Here is a 19,525-nt window from a genome sequence, read left to right as displayed (position 1 = left end):
ATGATAAACATCAGTGTGGTTGTGGACCCGATGTAAAGCGGACTTACGTCGTGAATTATTATTATTTTCCTGATCACATTTTTGAACCATTTTCATTCCTCCTCCTCTTTTTTTATTTATTTAATAAACGTATAGTTATATTTACTAGTGTGAAAAAAATTCTAAAGGTTCTGTTTTTGTAAATTTTTATTTTTTTATTTAATCATGTTATTATTGTTATTTTAATTATTTTTAATTATTATTATTTATGTATGTATTATTGTTTTATTGTTTTTAAATTATTATTATTAATTTATTATTATTATTAATGTAGATGATCTTGAGTGTCTGCTGTCTCTGTGAATCAGCTGTTAGAACTGGAAATGGTCATTTAAACTAAAACTAGCACACTGTGATTTGAAACGTGAGCCAGACATAAAAAATCGAGGCGCTTTCTGACCAATCGGATCACGCGAAATGTCATCATAGCTCCGCAGAACATATTTGAATTAAAAAGTCTATACCGAGCGTGTTCTTGATAAACAACACCTCCACCCACTCCGCTCGCGTGCATGTGAACATCGTATTTTTACTATCATTCTGCCTTTGCATTTCGAATGATTTGACCTTTTTTGGTTGTCCATATAACGGCAGTCTCAAACAATGCAAAAATTGTGAATCATATCAAAACCATCCAGAAAATGATATAGCGTATAATACACCTACATGCCTTTGACAACAAATAAACAACGAAAAAGGTTTCTACGGCATTTCTAAAGCGGTTCTGTTCCAGAAGATTTTTGCATTCCACTTGCGGTAAACATGTAGATAACCGACCACATAACAGTGTGTGTATCCAGTAAGAGATAACGGGTCAGAGAAGTGTGTGTCGAGTACAGATTAGTTTATTTTCTGCCAACTGACTGGAGTGACACCTGCAAGGCCTGACTGTCTCAGTGCAGCGCTGGGGATTGGTCAGAGCAAGAGTCACAGTTGCTAAGGAACATCCGGTACGGAAATAATGTCCACTAAAAGAGGCTTAGAGTGTAATACAAAGGTGTGATACTCATACACACACACACACACACTTTGTCTCTCCCACTCTCATCCACGGCACACAAATGAACAGTTGTTCATTGCACGTAAGCCGGTTAACACATTCCTGGAAGTCCCTCTGCTCGCCTGCTCTATTTCAAACACACACAAATGAGCGCATACGCATGTATTACACACACATACACACACATACACACACAGTAAACCAAAAGGAAAGTCCCTTGAGTGTTGGGTGAAGTGCAATAGTGAGGTTCTTTGTTGACTGCATAGTTCTCCTTGTGTCTGTGACTGTAACTGTGTGTGTGTGTGTGTGTGTGTGTGTGTGTGTAAGAAAGAGAGAGCAGGCAAGCAGAGGAACTATAGTCAATGCGTCCTCTTGTACCTCAACGATTGCATTTCAAAACAAAGTGTTAAAGGGTTAAAATGCAGTGACTTGTTTTTTATTTATGTATCACATTACATTTGATGTGAAAATATTTTAGTTAGTTAGAAATTATAATTTATATATAATTTTAGAGAGCTCTTGACACTGGAGACTCCTTCCCACAGAAAAAGAATTTCTCCTTCACTGTTTCTTCTTACCTGTTTTTAATGTGATGAAGTGGAACATGTGCTTTATCTAAAAGTCCTCTGAGTACGTCGACATATCGCTGTATCAGAATCACCAGAGCGTCTAATGCAGCTGTGTCTGATCTTATTCCCAAAGGAGACTCCATCCAATTCCACCTGTTATACAGGCTCTCCAGTCGCAGGTGTGGCTTCTGCTTGGTTGGAATGAAACCCTGCAGCCACACCAGACATTTCCAGATAAGATCAGACACTCTATTGCTTTTTACTGCAACGTGATGGAAGCATTATGTCTGTAGTCCATCTGTCCATCTGTCTGTGTTCTAACCAGCAGAGAAATATTAGAGTTTGGAATTGATCCAAACAGGGCCACAGGTCACAAGAGTATTTAGGACATACAAATTAAACCCCAAAGCTAATGGTGGAATTTCATAAACATGTTAGAGGACTGCTGTATTTAATGCTATCTCTTTCTCTCTCTTCTCTCTCTGGTTCTTTGTCTCTGTCTGTCTTTCTCCCTTTTCTCTTTCTTTTCTCTCTCTTCCTCTTTCTCTCTCTCTCATGCAGCATTTCCAAAGTTTTGATGAAGCAGCAGCTCTTTCCCCTTCATAAGTGTATTGAAACAACTCCGAAGACTTCCAGATATACTTCTGCAACCGAGATACACTGCAAAAGGTGTGGTGTGGTGTGTGTACACTTTGCTAAAGCAAATCAAGCCAAAGCGTAAAAAAAGCGACTGACTTTTGTTTGTGTTTAATTCACCTTGTGGCTTGTATTGCAGGTTCTGTGAGCTGGTGAAACAGTCTGACTGGAAGAAACCTGGAAAGGTCCAGATGAGACAGAGTGTGACTCTGAAACTTTAGAGGTGTACAACACTGACATCACACACACACACACTCTTATTCAATTCAGTGAATCCATTTATTTATACAGCCCAATTCTTGCTGGTGGATTCCGCTTCTGTTGTGTGGTTAATAAATAGCAAACAATGATGTGAGGCATTTTTTTCAATCATGACGTGTGTGTGTGTGTGTGTGTATGTGTGCTTGTGCTTTGTTGTGCTACAATTTCTTCAAACATATATGAATAAAACTTCAATCTTTGGATTGTGTATTAACCTTAAAATGAAAATCTCACTCACATGTGATTGTGTGTGTCTGTGTAGTATGACTACGTAATACGATGAGCGTGGAGAGAGGGTGATTCTGGGTAAAGGCACGTTTACATCGTTTCATGCAGGTCGTGACCTCAGTAACCAGGTGCGACTGGCCATCAAGGAGATTCCTGAGCGGGACAGCAGGTAGGACACAGGGCTCACTTCACCTGTAGCAAGAAAGTATGTGTGTGTGTGTGTGTTTGGGTGAGTGGGTGGGTTTGCATAATGACACACTTTCACAATGGTGTGAAATGGTGCTGTTGGAAATTGTGTAATTTACTGTATTAAAAATATATATTTATAAATAAGCATAATGTGTCTGAGATTTAAATGAGTCTAATAACAATAAATAAAATAAAATAAAATATTTTATATTAAAATAATAAAATGACTCTAATAACAATAAAATATAATAAAATATTTTATATTAAAATAATAAAATGACTCTAATAACAAAGTAATATAATAAAATATTTTATAATAAAATGACCCTAATAACAATAAAATAATATAATAAAATATTTTATAATAAAATGACTGTAATAACAATAAAATAATATAACTGTGTAACTTTTTTTTTTTTAAATTAGGTTGAAATAAATAAATCAAACCTAGTTCCACTTTTTTTTAATGTTTCCCCTATTGCAAAACATTTTCAGACATGGACATGGAGGTTTTTCTCCGAAGGAAACGTCTTTTCTGATAAACGGGATGAACTTCTGAGAGGTTTTCCTCATGTTTCAGTTCTGCTAACAAGTTTGTCTGCTGATTCCGAGCTGTGTCCACACACAAACACACACACACATTTGCACTCAGACACAAATTTCTGTCACATACATGTGATTATTATTATTTATTTCTTTTTTTGTGAAGCCCTGATGTGGGATGCTTCCTCTCCTGATATGCGTCTGGCCTTTTACATCTATTGTCCTGGTCTTGTTTATGCTGTAACCAGAGACGAGATAATGATGAGTATTAATGTGACTCAGCAGTTTGAGGCCGTCTCTGTACGGCGTGAACACTTCAGTTTATTTCGATTCTAGACAAAAAAAATTCTCAAAAAGATCTGGTAGATGTGCGTAGCGTGAGATTGTGTAAGCTTCCTCTTCCTGTTATGTAATTACTTTTAGTGGGAGGCAACAACACTGACAGTACCCTAAAGTGCTCTCATGAAGGTTGGCAGTAGGGTGTGTGTGTGTGTGTGTGTGTGTGTGTGCAGGCTTTAAGCTCTCTTTGTGAGCACTAAATATCGTCATAATGACAGAAATGCATGACATTTTCCTTACTGATCTGCTGCTGCGCCTCCCTTTTTATTACCTTTATTCAATTATTCATTTATACCCTTGCAGCTTTTATCATTTAAAATTTATCGCTTCATTTATCGTCATCTTTGAATATATTTATTGCTAGATGTTTCAGCCGCAACAATGAGTATCATCATTATTAATGAATTAATTAATTCTCTATAACGCTCACACGGATGCTTTCCTCGCAGAATTCTGGCTTGATGTTGATTTCTTTTCTGTTCACATCCCACCCTCACATCCTCACATCCTCACATCCTTCCCTCATTTTGTCACAGGAAGAAAGACATGAGGAAAGGAAACGAAAGGGTGCAATTAGAGAAATGAGCCTTTTATTTGTCTAACTTCATTTCCCTTTATCTTGCTATTTATTTCTCTTGGTTCTCATTTGTAAGGATAATAAAGGGTCACATAAAGCAAACACGTGTCTCTTTTGCCTGTTGCTTTATTGTAATGCAGCAAAGATCACCTGCTCTATTATGCATTTATCCAGTTGTACAATCATGCAGCAGCAGCACAGTGCAGAAAATCCTGCAGCTACAGAGCTTCTATTATCTATTATTGCATAGATAAACCATGTTGTGGAGGTTGGAGACAGATAGGCTGATTTGAGTGTTTCAGAAATTGCTGGATTTCACACGAGTAGTGATGAGGTTAATCACACTGCGATGCTGGTCTTGATGAGGTCCCTGACCACACTTCCTTGAGGTCAGTGGTCAGTATCTATTAAAAGTGGTCCAAGGAAGGAACAGTGGTGAAGCTGGTTACAGGGTCATGGGCCAAGGCTCATTGATGCACGTGGGGAGCGAAGGCAGGACCGTGTGATCCGATCCAACAGACGAGCTACTGTTGCTCAAATTGCTGAAGAAGTTAATGCTGGTTCTGATAGAAAGGTGTCAGAATACACAGTGCATGACGGGTCAGCAAAAGGGGAGCAACACAATATTAGGCAGGAGGTCATAATGTTATGCCTGGTTGGTGTATATTGTACTGTACTATATCACAGCCTGAGAGTGTAAGAGGATGAAACTAATCACACTTCATGTGTTTGTCTTCACCTCCCTAATGCACAGTATGAATTTGGTGAAAATCTGATAACTGAATTTTTCTGTTTAAACACACTGAGACTAACCCCTTACTGTTTTTGGCCAAAAATGGACATTGTCCGAATTCACAGTGTGTGATTGGGCGGTCAAGACGCGCAGGGGTGTGATTATTTTGCTGCAATCACACTACAAAGCTGAAATCAGAGCTACTGTTCTGTACTATACTCATCAATCGTACCATACTAGGAAATGTAAGAGGATGAAACTAATCACTCTCAAATATTCGTCCTCCCTCTCTATCATGTCCCCTAAAATCAGACATCAGTGAATTTTTCTATGAAAAACAGAAAGGCTAATCATGTCTTTACCATGTTTTTTTATATGGCCAAAAATTGAGGTTGTCTGATTTTAACTAACTTCACTGTGTGTAATCGGAAGGTAAACATGAGAGTGGAATTCATTTGCTCTAACTCACGCTTCAGTCCTGGAGATCTGGGACACTATACTGTACTATGCCTCCAGTGTATGGCATTATATCACTAATCTAATATGAAACTAATCATCCTCTCTCACTACCATGTTGGTTTTGACCTGCTTTATGCCCAGTATAACTCTGGTGAGATTAGTTTGTTCTTGTGATGCTCCACTGCTGAAGTCTGAGTGCTTCTGTGCATCAGTACGTGAATTAGTAGTTATTATTCAAAATATGGCAGCTGAAAATTAAGACATGTTTATATATAGAAATATATAGACAGTAGACATTCACTATTTATTGTGCATTGATTATTTATTGCTTAAAGAACGGATCTAGTTAACATTAATTCTAGCTAATAAGCTAATAAGTTTGGTGTGGAGGAACTTGACTGGCCTGCCACGGAGTCCTGACCTCAACCTGATAGAACACCTTCGGGATGAATTAGGAGTGGAGACTGCGAGTCAGGCCTTCTTCTCCGAACATCAGTGCCTGACCTCAACGGATGTGCTTCTAGAAGAATGGTCAGAAATTTCCATAAACACACTGCCGCTTCTACACAATGATCTGATTAGATAACCGCATGAATGTGCAGTTGTAAAGGTTTTCCTGATCAAAATGAACATTGCGTGTATATCAACCTAAAGCTGAGGTTGTAATGACAATATCTGGTGAAATATCATATCCCCACCTCCAATAACCTTTAAATAGCCCTTACTTCAGCCATCACTGCCTGTACGATCTGGTGCAGGGTTTTAACCCTCATGACATGTTTGAATGTAATGAATGTCAAAGCGTCCATGGATAGCCTGTGAGTTTGGGTTACAGCATCTGGAGAATACAGCTCAGTGTCAAAAACAGTTGATCAAACTGGTGAAGAATTAACGGTATCTTGCTTGAGAGGTCAAATCCGAACAGGTTTGTAGTACTGTCCTAATATTTTGTGTGTGTGTAGGTACTCCCAGCCTCTGCATGAGGAGATTGCCCTACACAAACACCTGAAACACAAAAACATCGTGGCAGTATTTGGGCTCCATCAGTGAAAACGGCTTCATCAAGATTTTTATGGAGCAGGTACCAGGAGGTGAGACCGAAGTGTGCAGATGGTGTGCACCCAGAACAATTTGTTTAAAAAGCTTTAAAAATGAGACCATTTTTCAATGTGAGAGAATTCTACAATAATATTACACATAATAGAATATATATATAGCACACATGCTCTTTTTTCCTATTCCGATTTTCTTTTTTTTTTCCCCTAGTTTTGCTGTCGTGAGTTGTTGTTTTTGTTAGCTCTATCTGTATGTGTTGTTGTTGTTGTTTACAGGCAGTCTCTCAGCACTGCTGCGATCCAAATGGGGTCCGCTGAAGAACAACGAGCCGACCATCGGCTTCTACACCAAACAGATCCTGGAGGGGCTCAAATACTTACACGATAACCAGATCGCTCACCGAGACATCAAGGTACCAAGCTGCATGTCACTGTTCATATTGGGGGAAAAATGAGTGTCTCAGTTTGCATCCCGATTCAGTAGTCAGGATGATTCAGTAGTCAGAGATTATCATGAAGTCATCTCTCTCTCTCTCTCTCTCTCTCTCTCTCACAATCCCAAAATCCTACAGTGCAATGGGACATTTGCTCTTTAAAAAAAAAAAACATAAAAATCAGGGAGCATTGACGTTCACTATGTTCCCTTACTGGAAATGATGTCATACTTTCTGAAGCCAAACTCTGTTGATGAGGTGAATGTGTTTCTTGCATAGACAACAAACTGAATTATTATTTTTTGGCAGAGAGAGAAATAAAGAGAGTCTGGCTATTCTAGCTGCTATAATATAACGTCATGTAATTATCTATCTATGTTATGTATACATGTTGCACAACATTAAATATAATAGTTTTTATACTGAAAAAATAATATTTTTTAAAGGGAATAAAACACTTTCGAATGTGCTGCTATTGGAAAATATTTCTCCTCAGGTTGAACTCTGCAGCATTACTCCACCACGCCGCTGATTATTTTCCTATAACTGCATGTAGCGAGAGTTTTACTTCCTACCTCTTTAAACAATTGCATGCTGTTTCTGTAGCTTGACGGTGCATTAATGCAGGGGTTTATTGGTTCATTAACATTTAAACTAACAAACATTGAGCTTGTTGAAATATTAGTCATGTGTAATAACAAAGAACCCTCTGTTGATAGGTTGTTCACGGTATCTAGTGAATCAGTGTGCTACATTTAGCTAGGTGAGCTGGAGCTGGGGAATTTCCTTGAACGTTTTCTGCGTGTCACATGAAACCAGTGACCGTCCTCTATTTATAGCTGAGCCCGAAACAATAAAAATACATGACGTCATAACCATCAATTTTCAGCTGTATACCTTGATGATAAGCCTTGCTTTGTCCTGTGGTGAGAGGGGAATTTTCTACAGCACGTGGGCTCTTAGTGTTATGGAGTAACATCATGACATCATACACGCCTCATTTCTTTCCTTAATCCTGTATGAAGGGTCACGCTGGTAAATGGTAATCTGTTTGCGCTCTTGCACTGCTTAAAAGCGCGACCGCAGGAAGATCCTTTCTGGGCGTACAAGTAGAGTGTTCATGTGGTTTTTCTTGGAGCGGCGCCACAGTTTCTGTGAAATCATGCTGATAAGAACACGTCTTTCATCTTGCTATCATTTCACACGGGTAACTTTTAAGCCATCAGAAACAGATCTTTACTACCTTTTCACTAGTGTTTAATATCTAGAAATGACTCAGTTTTACACCATGCACATGTGATGATTCATCGCACCACACATGTATAAAATGTATCCGTCCTCCGCAGGGAGACAACGTCCTGATAAACACCTACAGTGGAGTTCTGAAGATCTCTGATTTTGGGACATCAAAGCGCCTGGCTGGCATCAACCCCTGCACCGAGACCTTCACTGGTATCCTCCATGTTTTCTATAATAAAACTGTAGTCCTTTAGTCCAACGTTTCCTAACACTGAGTATCCACTATACACTTTCTTCAGCTGGTTCTTTCATCCAGAGCACCTTCAGATTTTAATTTATGCTAACGAACTTCTTTTCTATATTTTATGTGACTGATATACACCGATCAGGCATAACATTATGAACACTGACAGGTGAGGTGAATAACACTGATGATCTCTCATCATGGCACCTGTTAGTGGGTGGGATATATTAGGCAGCAGGTGAACATTTTGTCCTCAATGTTGATGTTAGAAGCAGGAAAAATGGACAAGTGTAAGGATTTGAGCGAGTTTGACGAAGGGCCAAATTGTGATGGCTAGACCACTGGATCAGAGCATCTCCAAAACTGCAGCTCTTGTGGGGTGTTCCTGGTCTGCAGTGGTCAGTATCTATCAAAAGTGGTCCAAAGTAGGAACAGTGGTGAACCGGTGACAGGGTCATGGGCGGCCAAGGCTCATTGATGCTACTGTTGCTCAAACTGCTGAAGAAGTTAATGCTGGTTCTGATAGAAAGGAGTCAGAATACACAGTGCATGACGGGTCAGGGCTGTTTTGACGGCAAAAGTGGGACCAACACAATATTAGACAGGTGGTCATAATATGCCTGTTCAGTGTATATATATAATTAATGAGAAGGTGCTGATTAATTTTCTATAACAGCTCTGACAGTAGTTTCGTCTGCAAGGCAAAATCACAGGATGTGCCACAAAATCAAAATCTAATAATAAACAAATTATACTTTTAATTGAAGAAAGAAACCATCTAATAATCCTGATCTTTCTCTAAGGAGATATTTATTTATGAAAGCAGTCTTCAGTGTCAGTAGGCCTTCCAGCACAGGATGGAAAACTTTGTGCTTTCTAGGTTCCTTTTAACTATAAACTGTACAAGTCGTCATTCAATTAAATAAAACGCTGTAATCATTGACTTTTAATCCAGTTGCTGGGGTATAAGAGGAATAAAACACTTCCGGATGTTGTGCTTTAGGAAAATAACACACTTTGGGATTTTTACATTAACAGTGATTATTTTTCTATCACAGCATGTGCCAAAAAAGGTTTCTTCTTTTCTTAATGTCATTAAAAAACAAGAGGTTTTTCATAAATCGATGAAGGATATTCAGTTCATCTGCAGATAGTGGATTCAGATCTGTGTAAATACTGTACTGCACCCTACTGTCTATAGATATAAGTGCAAATGTTTGTACACCCTTACAGTGAAAATGAAGAAAACAACAAAAAAGTGTCCAGTTTCACACCTCATAAATAACAAAACAGGTCAAAAGTGGAAAACATCTTCTCTTAGGTACTTCTTAGTATCCATCTTCAACACAGTCTAGCTCACTTCCTGTAAAGTTCTGACTTGAACCTTTGGCCTGGGAAACTAATGAGTGCTATTACAAATAAATAAATAAATAGAAGAGTACATTTAGTTCTTTTTGAACAAAAGTTTGTGTGTTTTTTTTTTGATGCCTCTTCATCCCTTACTAAACATTTGGGTACTTTTTAGCCCTTGGGGCACTCTAAATTTGGACTGAGCTGTTCTTCAGAGAACGTTTGTCCCCCTGAGGTTTTTCTGAGAGAATAAAAGGCAGTGTGTTTGTCCCATGCTTGAATCTGACCAGAGAGCTTCTCAACTTTCACACACATTAAAGAAAAGATTCAAATTGCATTAGGGACATTAATAAGTTTATCTGACATTAGAGCTGAGGTCTGTTGGAACTTTCTGGTGTTTCAGTGCAGGTTTTTGTCTTCTAGGACATTCACAGCTAAGTGCTGAACAGAACATGACGCTGTGTGTTGTTTGTGGTGTGTGTTTTTCTTTGCAGGAACATTACAGTACATGGCTCCTGAAATTATAGACAAAGGACCTCGTGGTTATGGGAAGCCAGCGGATATCTGGTCACTGGGCTGTACCATTATAGAGATGGCCACAGGGAAACCACCGTTTTATGAGCTGGGAGAACCACAAGCGGCCATGTTTAAGGTCAGAGAACGTCCGATTGTTCATTTCTCAGGCTTTCACAGAGACTTGGCCTGAATCCCAAATGCAAGAATGCATGGCTAGTTGTTTTCAGTTATGCTCTGTGATTTTTCCTGTTCAATTAAACAACTGTCATTAAAGTAAACAGGAATGAAGTGTATGGGGAAAGAAGATCCACATCCGTGTGCACATGCAAGAGGAGCATATAGATAACAGATAATAAAGCTGAGATTTTGTTGTGGAAACACAACAAAGCACTGGAATCTTCTTTTAAATTACTACCAGTTAGAAAAACAACAACAAACTGAGCATGTTGTCTTCCACCTCATCAGATGTACATGTATAAAATTAAGATAACATTGTTCGATCTTCTCTGTGCCTCGCTGTCTCTGAGCTGAGTGAAACTGTTGAAAGTACATCAGAGGATTTCCTGAGAACATGGAAAAAGGTCTCAAGATGGTGATCTAGCTTCACAAGTATTTTTCCAGACAGGAATCCTGAGAATTTAAATAAACATTTTCATGGCATGGCTTCATGCTCTCAGGAAGCTCATCCTCTAGTTAAAGCCCAGTATAGGAATTCTGGCCTGTTCCTTAGACTAAGCCGTACATTCCTCAGCCATGTAGGGACTGCCGGTATTGCTGAAAAGGGGACTGTCCGTAATCCCATGCTGGAAATGTGACTGTACTGAGATGTGCTACAGGTTTTGTTGATATGTTCATAAAATAAGGGTTTTATTGAGTCATAAAGTGCGTCTTTAGATTAACTTTGTGTGTTTGTGTGCATGTAGGTGGGATATTTTAAGATCCATCCAGAAATTCCAGACACCATGTCGGCTGAGGCCAAGGCGTTCATCTTGCGCTGTTTCGAGCCGGACCCGGACCTGCGCGCTACAGCCAACGAGCTGCTCATGCACGACTTTCTGACCGTCACGTCTCGCAAGAAAAAAGCCAAGGGGAACAACTTCACAGGTGTGTTTATTGCTTAAGCAGTGTGCATGTGCACAAGATGTGTTTTATTGTATAGACTTTTATGTGACGATTATATCTGCGTGATATGTGATGGTCATCTTACTTTTTACAGCACAATGGACAGGGAATAAAATGACTTGAACATTCTCTCAGAAATCCTGTCAGGTTAGCTTATGTTAGCTCCAGGTTAAGATTAGCATGGTTTACACGTTAGCTACAGGTCAGGATTAGCAGTGAAAATTGTAAACAAAGATCTGTAGTTTGTACAATGTACAAAGAACAAAAGTTTCTCTCAGAAATGCAGTCAGGTTAGCTTCTGGTGGCTGTGTGGCTAACATTAGCTGTGACGTTGTAAAGAAATTTATTAACATTCTCTCAGATGTTATCTATATGGCTGTTTTAGCAGCTTCCTTTAAATTTGCTATGTTAAAGTTCTAGCATGTTAAAAGAATAACTCTTTCTTTGCGTTTTCCTAGCTTTAACTCCAGCAACTGGTGAGTCTGATATTTTACACTTTACTATTTATTAATAAACTGACATTGAGGAAGAGTATGTGATACAAATGCCTTCCTGTAACTGGACCTGAATCCCTGCTATATCTCACCAGAATATGTGCGCAGTATTTCGCTGCCTGTTCCGGTGGTGGTTGAGGACACAAGCAGCAGCAGCGAATACGGCTCCGTCTCTCCAGACAACGAACTGAGCGCCAACCCCTTCAACTTCAAGCCCAGTGTCAAGTGCCTTAGTGAGAGAGAGGTCAAAGGTCATCGCTCGCTCTTCCTCAGGTAACAAGAGAGAGGAGTAGAACCAGGAGATATGGAGATAACCTGGGGCTATTGATCTGACATGTAAAATAGTTAGTTTTAGTTCATGAGTGTGTAGAGACTGAGAGTGTGTGTTCTTTAGCATCCCGGTGGAGCAGTTTGAGGACCACAGCGCCCCACCGTCTCCAGAGGAGAAGGACCCTGGCTTCTTTATGCTGAGAAAGGACAGCGAGCGCAGGGCCACGCTGCACCGGATCCTTACTGAGGACAGAAACAAGATAGTCACTAACCTGCAGGAAACGCTCACACAGGTGAGCATACACACAATACGAAGGCTGTGACTTTACTGATACGATGATGATAACAAAAGACTTGACATTTTCTCTACAGGGTGCAGAGGAGACCAAGCTAAAGCAGGAGCACATTTACACTCTGGTGGCCAGCCTGGGGGATTTTGTACGAGTGGCTGACCGAAAGATCATCGCCAACACGCTGTCGCAGCTGAAACTGGAGCTGGACTTCGACAGCGTTGCCATCAGCCAGCTGCAGGTGGTGCTGTTCGGGTTCCAGGACGCAGTGAGTGTCTTTTCAGCTTCGGCACTCGAGGAGCGATGTGAAATGTTCAGAGAAATTTGTAGAGCAGGCAGAATTGTTGTCCAGACTTTTTCAGTTTATATTTGCCTGGAGGACAATAAGGTTCAAAGAAAAGAGGGGAAAAAAACACACTCCTTGATTTTGTAGAACAACTAGCAGTAAATTGTGTGAGGTTGTGCTCCAGGCTCCCTGTGACCCTGTGTAGGATAAATGGTGTTTACCATGATGCCCCCTACTGCCCAGCTGTCTGTAGTGTCCTGTAGTATTTATGAATCTGTTCTGTTGAACATGCCTCAGGATCATTTGAGGATACTTTGGTGTAGAGATTAATTCATGTACAGTGCTAGTGTAAGATTAACTACCTGACTCACTTTATTCGTCTACAAATATGAGATTATGGACATACTTCCTGTTTAAAAGATTGAAGCAATTTAAATTAAACAGAGTATAGTTTATCTATTTAAAATATTTCAAAAATTCCCAATTGAAAATTCAACATCCATAATATTTAGGGAAGTGAAAACAGGACGTTACTTTCTAAAGTACTTCTCCATAATATTTATTATCATAGCGACTCTTTTTTTGTTGTTGTTAATAATAAACAATAAGGATTCTCTTGTGACTCGATTTCTAGGTCCATTTCTTATCTAAAACTACAGCCTGAAGTTCACAACATAATCCATTGTTTTTGCTTCTGTATGAAAGAGATCATGGTTTGCTTTCCTTGGGTCAAATAAGAGAGCTGGCATGAGACCAAAATCTTAGACACGTCACAGTTATAAAACAGATGTGTCAATACTTTACAAATGTAAGTAAAAGTAAAATGCAATATATTATATTATCATTGCCCCTACACTGTGAGCTTAGAATAGCCTACTACACCATGTGCATAAAAACCCCAGTTAATCAGATATTAACAGACTGATCTGCAGACTGTATCTGGGTTTGCTCTGGACACAATGTGCTGAATTCTACAGCTGTGAGCTTATGGAAATGAAAAACACAGACTTTTGTATTGTGCTTGAGCGCCATCTAGTGGCGAGAACAGTGACGTGAAAACACACGCGCATTTAAGCCAAATATTCATAAATTTATTGTTAACTTAAGGGATGGATAAAACATCAATTCAACATCTGACCTTCAGCTGTCAAATTGTCAGGTTTTTTTAAAAATTTTTATTTATTTTTTAAAAATCACACATTGTGATTGTGATTTTATATTTCTGATCTGTTTAATTCTCAAATCTACACTGTACTGCCAAAAGTTTTGGGACGTCTGCCTTTACATGTACATGAATGTAAAATGGAGTTGGGCCCCGCCCTTTGCAGCTATAACAGCTTCAATTCTTCTGGGAAGGCTTTCCACAAGGTTTAGGAATGTGTTCAAGGGAATTTTTTGACCATTCCTCTAGAAGCACATTTGTGAGGTCAGGCACTGATGTTGGACGAGAAGGTCTGTCTCACAGTCTCCGCTCTAATTCATCACAAAGGTGTTCTATCAGGTTGAGGTCAGGACTCAAGTTCCTCCACACCAAACTCACTCATCCATGTCTTTATGGCCCTTGCTTTGTGCACTGGAGTGCAGTCATATTGGAACAGGAAGCGGTCATCCCCAAACTGTTCCCACAAAGAGCATGAAATTGTCCAAAATGTCTTGGTATGCTGAAGCATTAAGAGTTCCTTTCACTGGAACTAATGGGCCAAGCCCAACCCCTGAACTCAATGATTTGGAGGGGTGTCCCAAAACTTTTGGCAATATAGTGTAGCATAAAGAAAAACGAGAAACGGTGAGGGATTAGATTTTATAAACTATAAGTTAACAGAAACTTGTTTCCCTTGACATTTTCATGCCATCATTTGAAATATTTTCTATTTATTTAATTATTTATTTACTATTGTATCTCTTAGCATTATTTTTTATTGACTGTGTCCTGTCTGGATATTTTATTCTCATGTATGTATAGCACTTATTTAGGGGTAACTAGTGTTCTAAATTTAGTAGATAAACAACATTAAATGTAACAGTAAAAATCGTGTCGTTTTTTAATTAATAAGAATTTACAAAACAGCTGTGGTATAAAACATGACAATTTCCTCTGTCACTGTGTGTGTATGTGTGTGTGTGTGTGTGTGTGTGAACTGCACATGCGTCTGCAGATGAACAAAGTGCTGCGGAATCACAATATCAAACCTCATTGGATGTTCGCTCTGGATAACATCGTCCGGAAAGCCGTACAGACCGCCATCACCATCCTGGTGCCGGGTAACGACTCCACTTTCTCCACTGCATCACTGAACCCTGTCTGGATGTATATTCTGTAATTTGGGGGAAAAGAAAATGATATAAATATTAATAGCTGGTGTATTTTCTCATGCTTCAGAGGCAGTGCAACTGTAGGTTTCAGACAGGGCTGTAACAGCTAACGAAAAATAACACACTAATAAAAAATGGTTCTAAAGCATGGTGTAGCATGTAAAGACAAATTTTTTATGGCAGGAAGTAAGCAAATAACAAACAGTCAATTTGGTTACTTCGTTTAGGTAAACAATATATTTTTTTAATATATGTGTCAGTCATCAAAGCTCTCATGCTTTCGGCTCACATCGAAGGAGGTGAGAGTCTGTTCCAGAAAGATTTAAAGCTTGCGAAAAACATGGCATGAAAATTTCAGGAAGTGAGCTCACTGGTGGATCATTGGCCTTTATTTTGAATTTGATTGGTCAGAATAGATATTAAATTAAAATTACGGCTCTTCAGAGACTGACATAACTGGTCAGTGTGTCCTACTGACATATACATGGAGGTTATAGAGAATGTTGTGAAAAACAAATCACATCCAATTATCAGTAGTTCGTCCATTTTGCTCTGACCTCTCTCATCAGAAGGGTCTTTATCTTGTGCCAAGTTTAACGTAATGAGCACTTTTTATGCACATAAACTTGAGAAATGCCTTTTGATGACAGATGTCGGAGGTGAGTGGCCAGACTGGTTTAAGCTGACTGGAAATGTACAGTAACTCGAGCAGAAAAGCATCCACAATTGGATGAACTACAGCAGAAGCAGAACAACACACACTGGTCAGCTGGACTGATGAAAAGTTGTCAGTTGTCCGGTTCTGCTGTGCTTTTTGCTCAAAGTAGCCTCAGATTTTTGTTCTTGGCTGACACAAATGGAACCTGATGTAAAAGTTGATAGTTCTCTCTCTCTCTCTCTCTCTCTCTCTCTCTCTCTCTCTCTCTCTCTCTCTCAGAGCTCAGACCACACTTCAGCTTAGCGTCTGAAAGTGACCATGCCGACCAGGAAGAAGTCGATGAGGATGCCATCCCTCGTGGAAGCCTCACCAACAAAAACCGAAGCCCGACCATCGCCAACCACGATGACACGGTGGCCACATCTGGAGTGAGCACGCTCAGTTCAACCGTCTCAGAGTCTCAAACCGCGCAGCGTTCCATTAGCATGGAGCTCAGCCGCATGAAGCTTGAGACCAGCAGGTGGAGTTTTTTAATACGGCTTTAACAAATTACTTTTAAAGTCTCTATGTAAGTATAATGGAGCTATGGTCAAATGTTACGGTAGTGTTTGGTTACTGATAAAATTCTTTTTGTGCTCTTGACACGTGTGTGTTTCAGGTTGTTGGAGGAGTTGATGGAGAAGGAACGAGAGTATCAGTGTATCCTACATCAGGTTTTGGAAGAGAGGGAGAGAGAGATTAAACTACTGAAAAGTCGCTCTGAGCCTATTGGTTAGTCCACACACACACACACACACGCACACACACCTCCCTAACCCCTTCCCCTCATTATGTAAACTTAATGCTGTGTGTTAGTTTAGCACTAAGTGATTTTGTTATTTTATTATATAATGAAGCATTTGTGTGTTTGGGGTTTCATCTGTAGATGTTACGACTCCCTCAGTGAATACTCCGAGTTCATTGGGAAGTGAGGGTGACCCTGAGCTGCTCAAATGGCTCAGGCTCCATGGAGCTGATGTAGACTCTATAGACCGGGTAACATCTCCTGCCACCTTTATTTGTACACTAAATAATGCTTTCCACCAAAGTTTAAAAAAAACCAACAACAATATTTAGCGGTGATTCTGAGTTTAGCATTTCTCCTACTGCAGATCGTAGCGGAGGACTACACTCTGGACGATATCCTTCACTGTGTCACCAGGGATGACCTGAAAAGTCTGAGATTAAAGTAAGTTTTCCAAAATGTGCCTCATTTATCAGCCTTTTTTCAAACCGAACTGATTTTCTTCATATTAGAGTGTGTGTACACCGATCATTGTGAGCTGTAAGAGGTGAAGTGAATAAGACTGATCATCTCCTCATCATGGCACCTGTTAGTGGGTGGGATATACTAGGCAGCAAGTCAACATTTTGTCCTCAAAGTTGATGTTAGAAGCAGGAAAAATGGACAAGCGTAAGGATTTGAGCGAGTTTGATGAAGGGATGTGTGATGGCTAGACCACTGGATCAGAGCATCTCCAAAACTGCAGCTCTTGTGGGGTGTTCCCAGTCTGCAGTGGTCAGTATCTATCAAAAGTATCCTTTAAAGGATCTGCTGCTAACATCTTGGTGCCTGAATCACGCCCCCTGTATGCTTAAAAAGCTTTGTTCTGTGAATGTCATCCAAGCCACTTTATATATTAAAACTAAAAGCCCAGGCGAAACCCTCCTCGATTCACGTGCATCACAAGATTTAAAAAGAGCTGCAGCAAACTCGAGCATTTTTAGCCACAACAATCTCAATACAAGTGTGAAATCCTCGAGGGACTGACAACATGTCAAAGCCTGCTGTAATACTGTGCTGTGTTTCATATGGACTTATTTTATACTTGTTTCTCTCTCTCTTTCTCCTACTCCCTCTCTTTCTCTCTGTTACTCTTCCTCTCCCTTTCTCCCTCCCTCTTTTTCCCTCTTTCATCGCCCCCCCCCCCTCAGGGGTGGAATCCTGTGTAAGCTTTGGAAATCTATTACAGAATACAGAGAGAACCCCGGCTGAGACGGCCAGCTTGCTGTCTCTTCTACTTTTGGCGTAATTCTGGTGTGCTTACAGACCAAAAAAAAAAACCAACAACCCTGAGAACCTGCTCCAGACCTGCACCACACAGACGCATCACGACTCCGGCACGAGCTCCGTGTCCTGACCTGTAGAATAAATCTGCTCCATCTGGATGTTTTACTCTGCTCTGTTATGTGATATCCAGTTCGACAGAGCTTTAATACTCGGCCATTTTGCGTGTGGCCCAATCTGGGATGGAGTTGTTACTCATGGCAGGCAGGACACACACTTTTATACTGAGGTTTTAATATCAGCTTGTACCAGAACATTTTGAGGGGTCATGTACAGCGTATTTACCTTCTTTCACTATTTAACATGTCAGAAGGCTGTGGAGAGAATGAACGGCTGAGGCTAGAGTACACAGGTTGGAGATTCGCTTGTTCGTGTTTACAAACTGAGACTGATCATTTGTCCTGAAAGACAGACAGCATCCTTCAGTCAGAATTTCCATACTTCTTACCTTAAGTTAACTTGGGCTTAAACATTTACCTAGCTTTTCAATCTTAACACTATATATTTTTATTATTATTGTGGTGTATTATGAATTTTTGTTTTTACGTTCCGTTACATTGTGTAGTGTAAATACACTAGGTTTTTGACGTATAAAGCCACTTGTTCGAGCTTTCGTACTGGGTCCTGTGTTTTAGCACAACAAAACGTGTCGCATATTTGAGTTAACCGCCATAAATATATACCGTTTTTCCCCTAATATAATCCTTAACATTCTTTCCAACTGTACTGTAACGGAACAAAGCTTGAAGATGTTCTCAAAGCCAGATTTCTGTAACAAGTGAAATGTAGGATGATGTTTTTTTTTCTATTTCTTACCACATACCTCCAACCCAATATACATAAACATGTAGGAATCCTGACTTTATAGAGCTTTAGCCCAGTCTCAATGCTTTACGTTCATATTTTGACCATTTTCATTCAGCACAGCTTGTTCTGTATTTGATATTTAATGTCATTTATTTAATGAGGATTAAATAATGAGATGATTTGTGTATTGTTACATGACAATCCTGAGAATTAACTGTGAAATTAAAGTGGGACCTGAAAATCATTTGAGAGTTTGAGATTATGTGGATCTTTTTTTTATTATTATTATTATTAATGATCGTAATAATGCAAGCTTAAACTAAAGGAAGAAAAAAAAACAGGTTGGTTGAGGAGGGAAGGAACTGTTCTTAACCCTAAACATTCAACATTCCATCTTATAACATGGCTATGCATGGCTTATGAACACCAGAGAGTGTGATTATAAATGATTATAAACACCAGAGTGTGTGATTATAAATGATTATAAACAACAGAGAGTGTGATTATAAACACCAGAGTGTGTGATTATAAATGATTATAAACACCAGAGAGTGTGATTATAAACACCAGAGAGTGTGATTATAAATGATTATAAACACCAGAGAGTGTGATTATAAATGATTATAAACACCAGAGAGTGTGATTATAAACACCAGAGTGTGTGATTATAAATGATTATAAACACCAGAGAGTGTGATTATAAACACCAGAGTGTGATTATAAATGATTATAAACACCAGAGTGTGATTATAAATGATTATAAACAC

General features: G+C 39.4%; 1 pseudogene; it reads left to right on the top strand.

Moving 5' to 3' along the window:
• Nucleotides 1-2,185: 2,185 nt before the first annotated feature.
• Nucleotides 2,186-19,002, top strand: LOC131353847 (mitogen-activated protein kinase kinase kinase 5-like; annotated as a pseudogene).
• The last annotated feature ends 523 nt before the right edge of the window (nt 19,003-19,525 follow it).

This window comes from Hemibagrus wyckioides, linkage group LG06, assembly GCF_019097595.1.
Source record: "Hemibagrus wyckioides isolate EC202008001 linkage group LG06, SWU_Hwy_1.0, whole genome shotgun sequence".
Taxonomy (NCBI): Eukaryota; Metazoa; Chordata; class Actinopteri; order Siluriformes; family Bagridae; genus Hemibagrus; species Hemibagrus wyckioides.
Note: the sequence above shows the minus strand (reverse complement) of the source record. Positions and strands in the feature narration are given on the sequence as shown.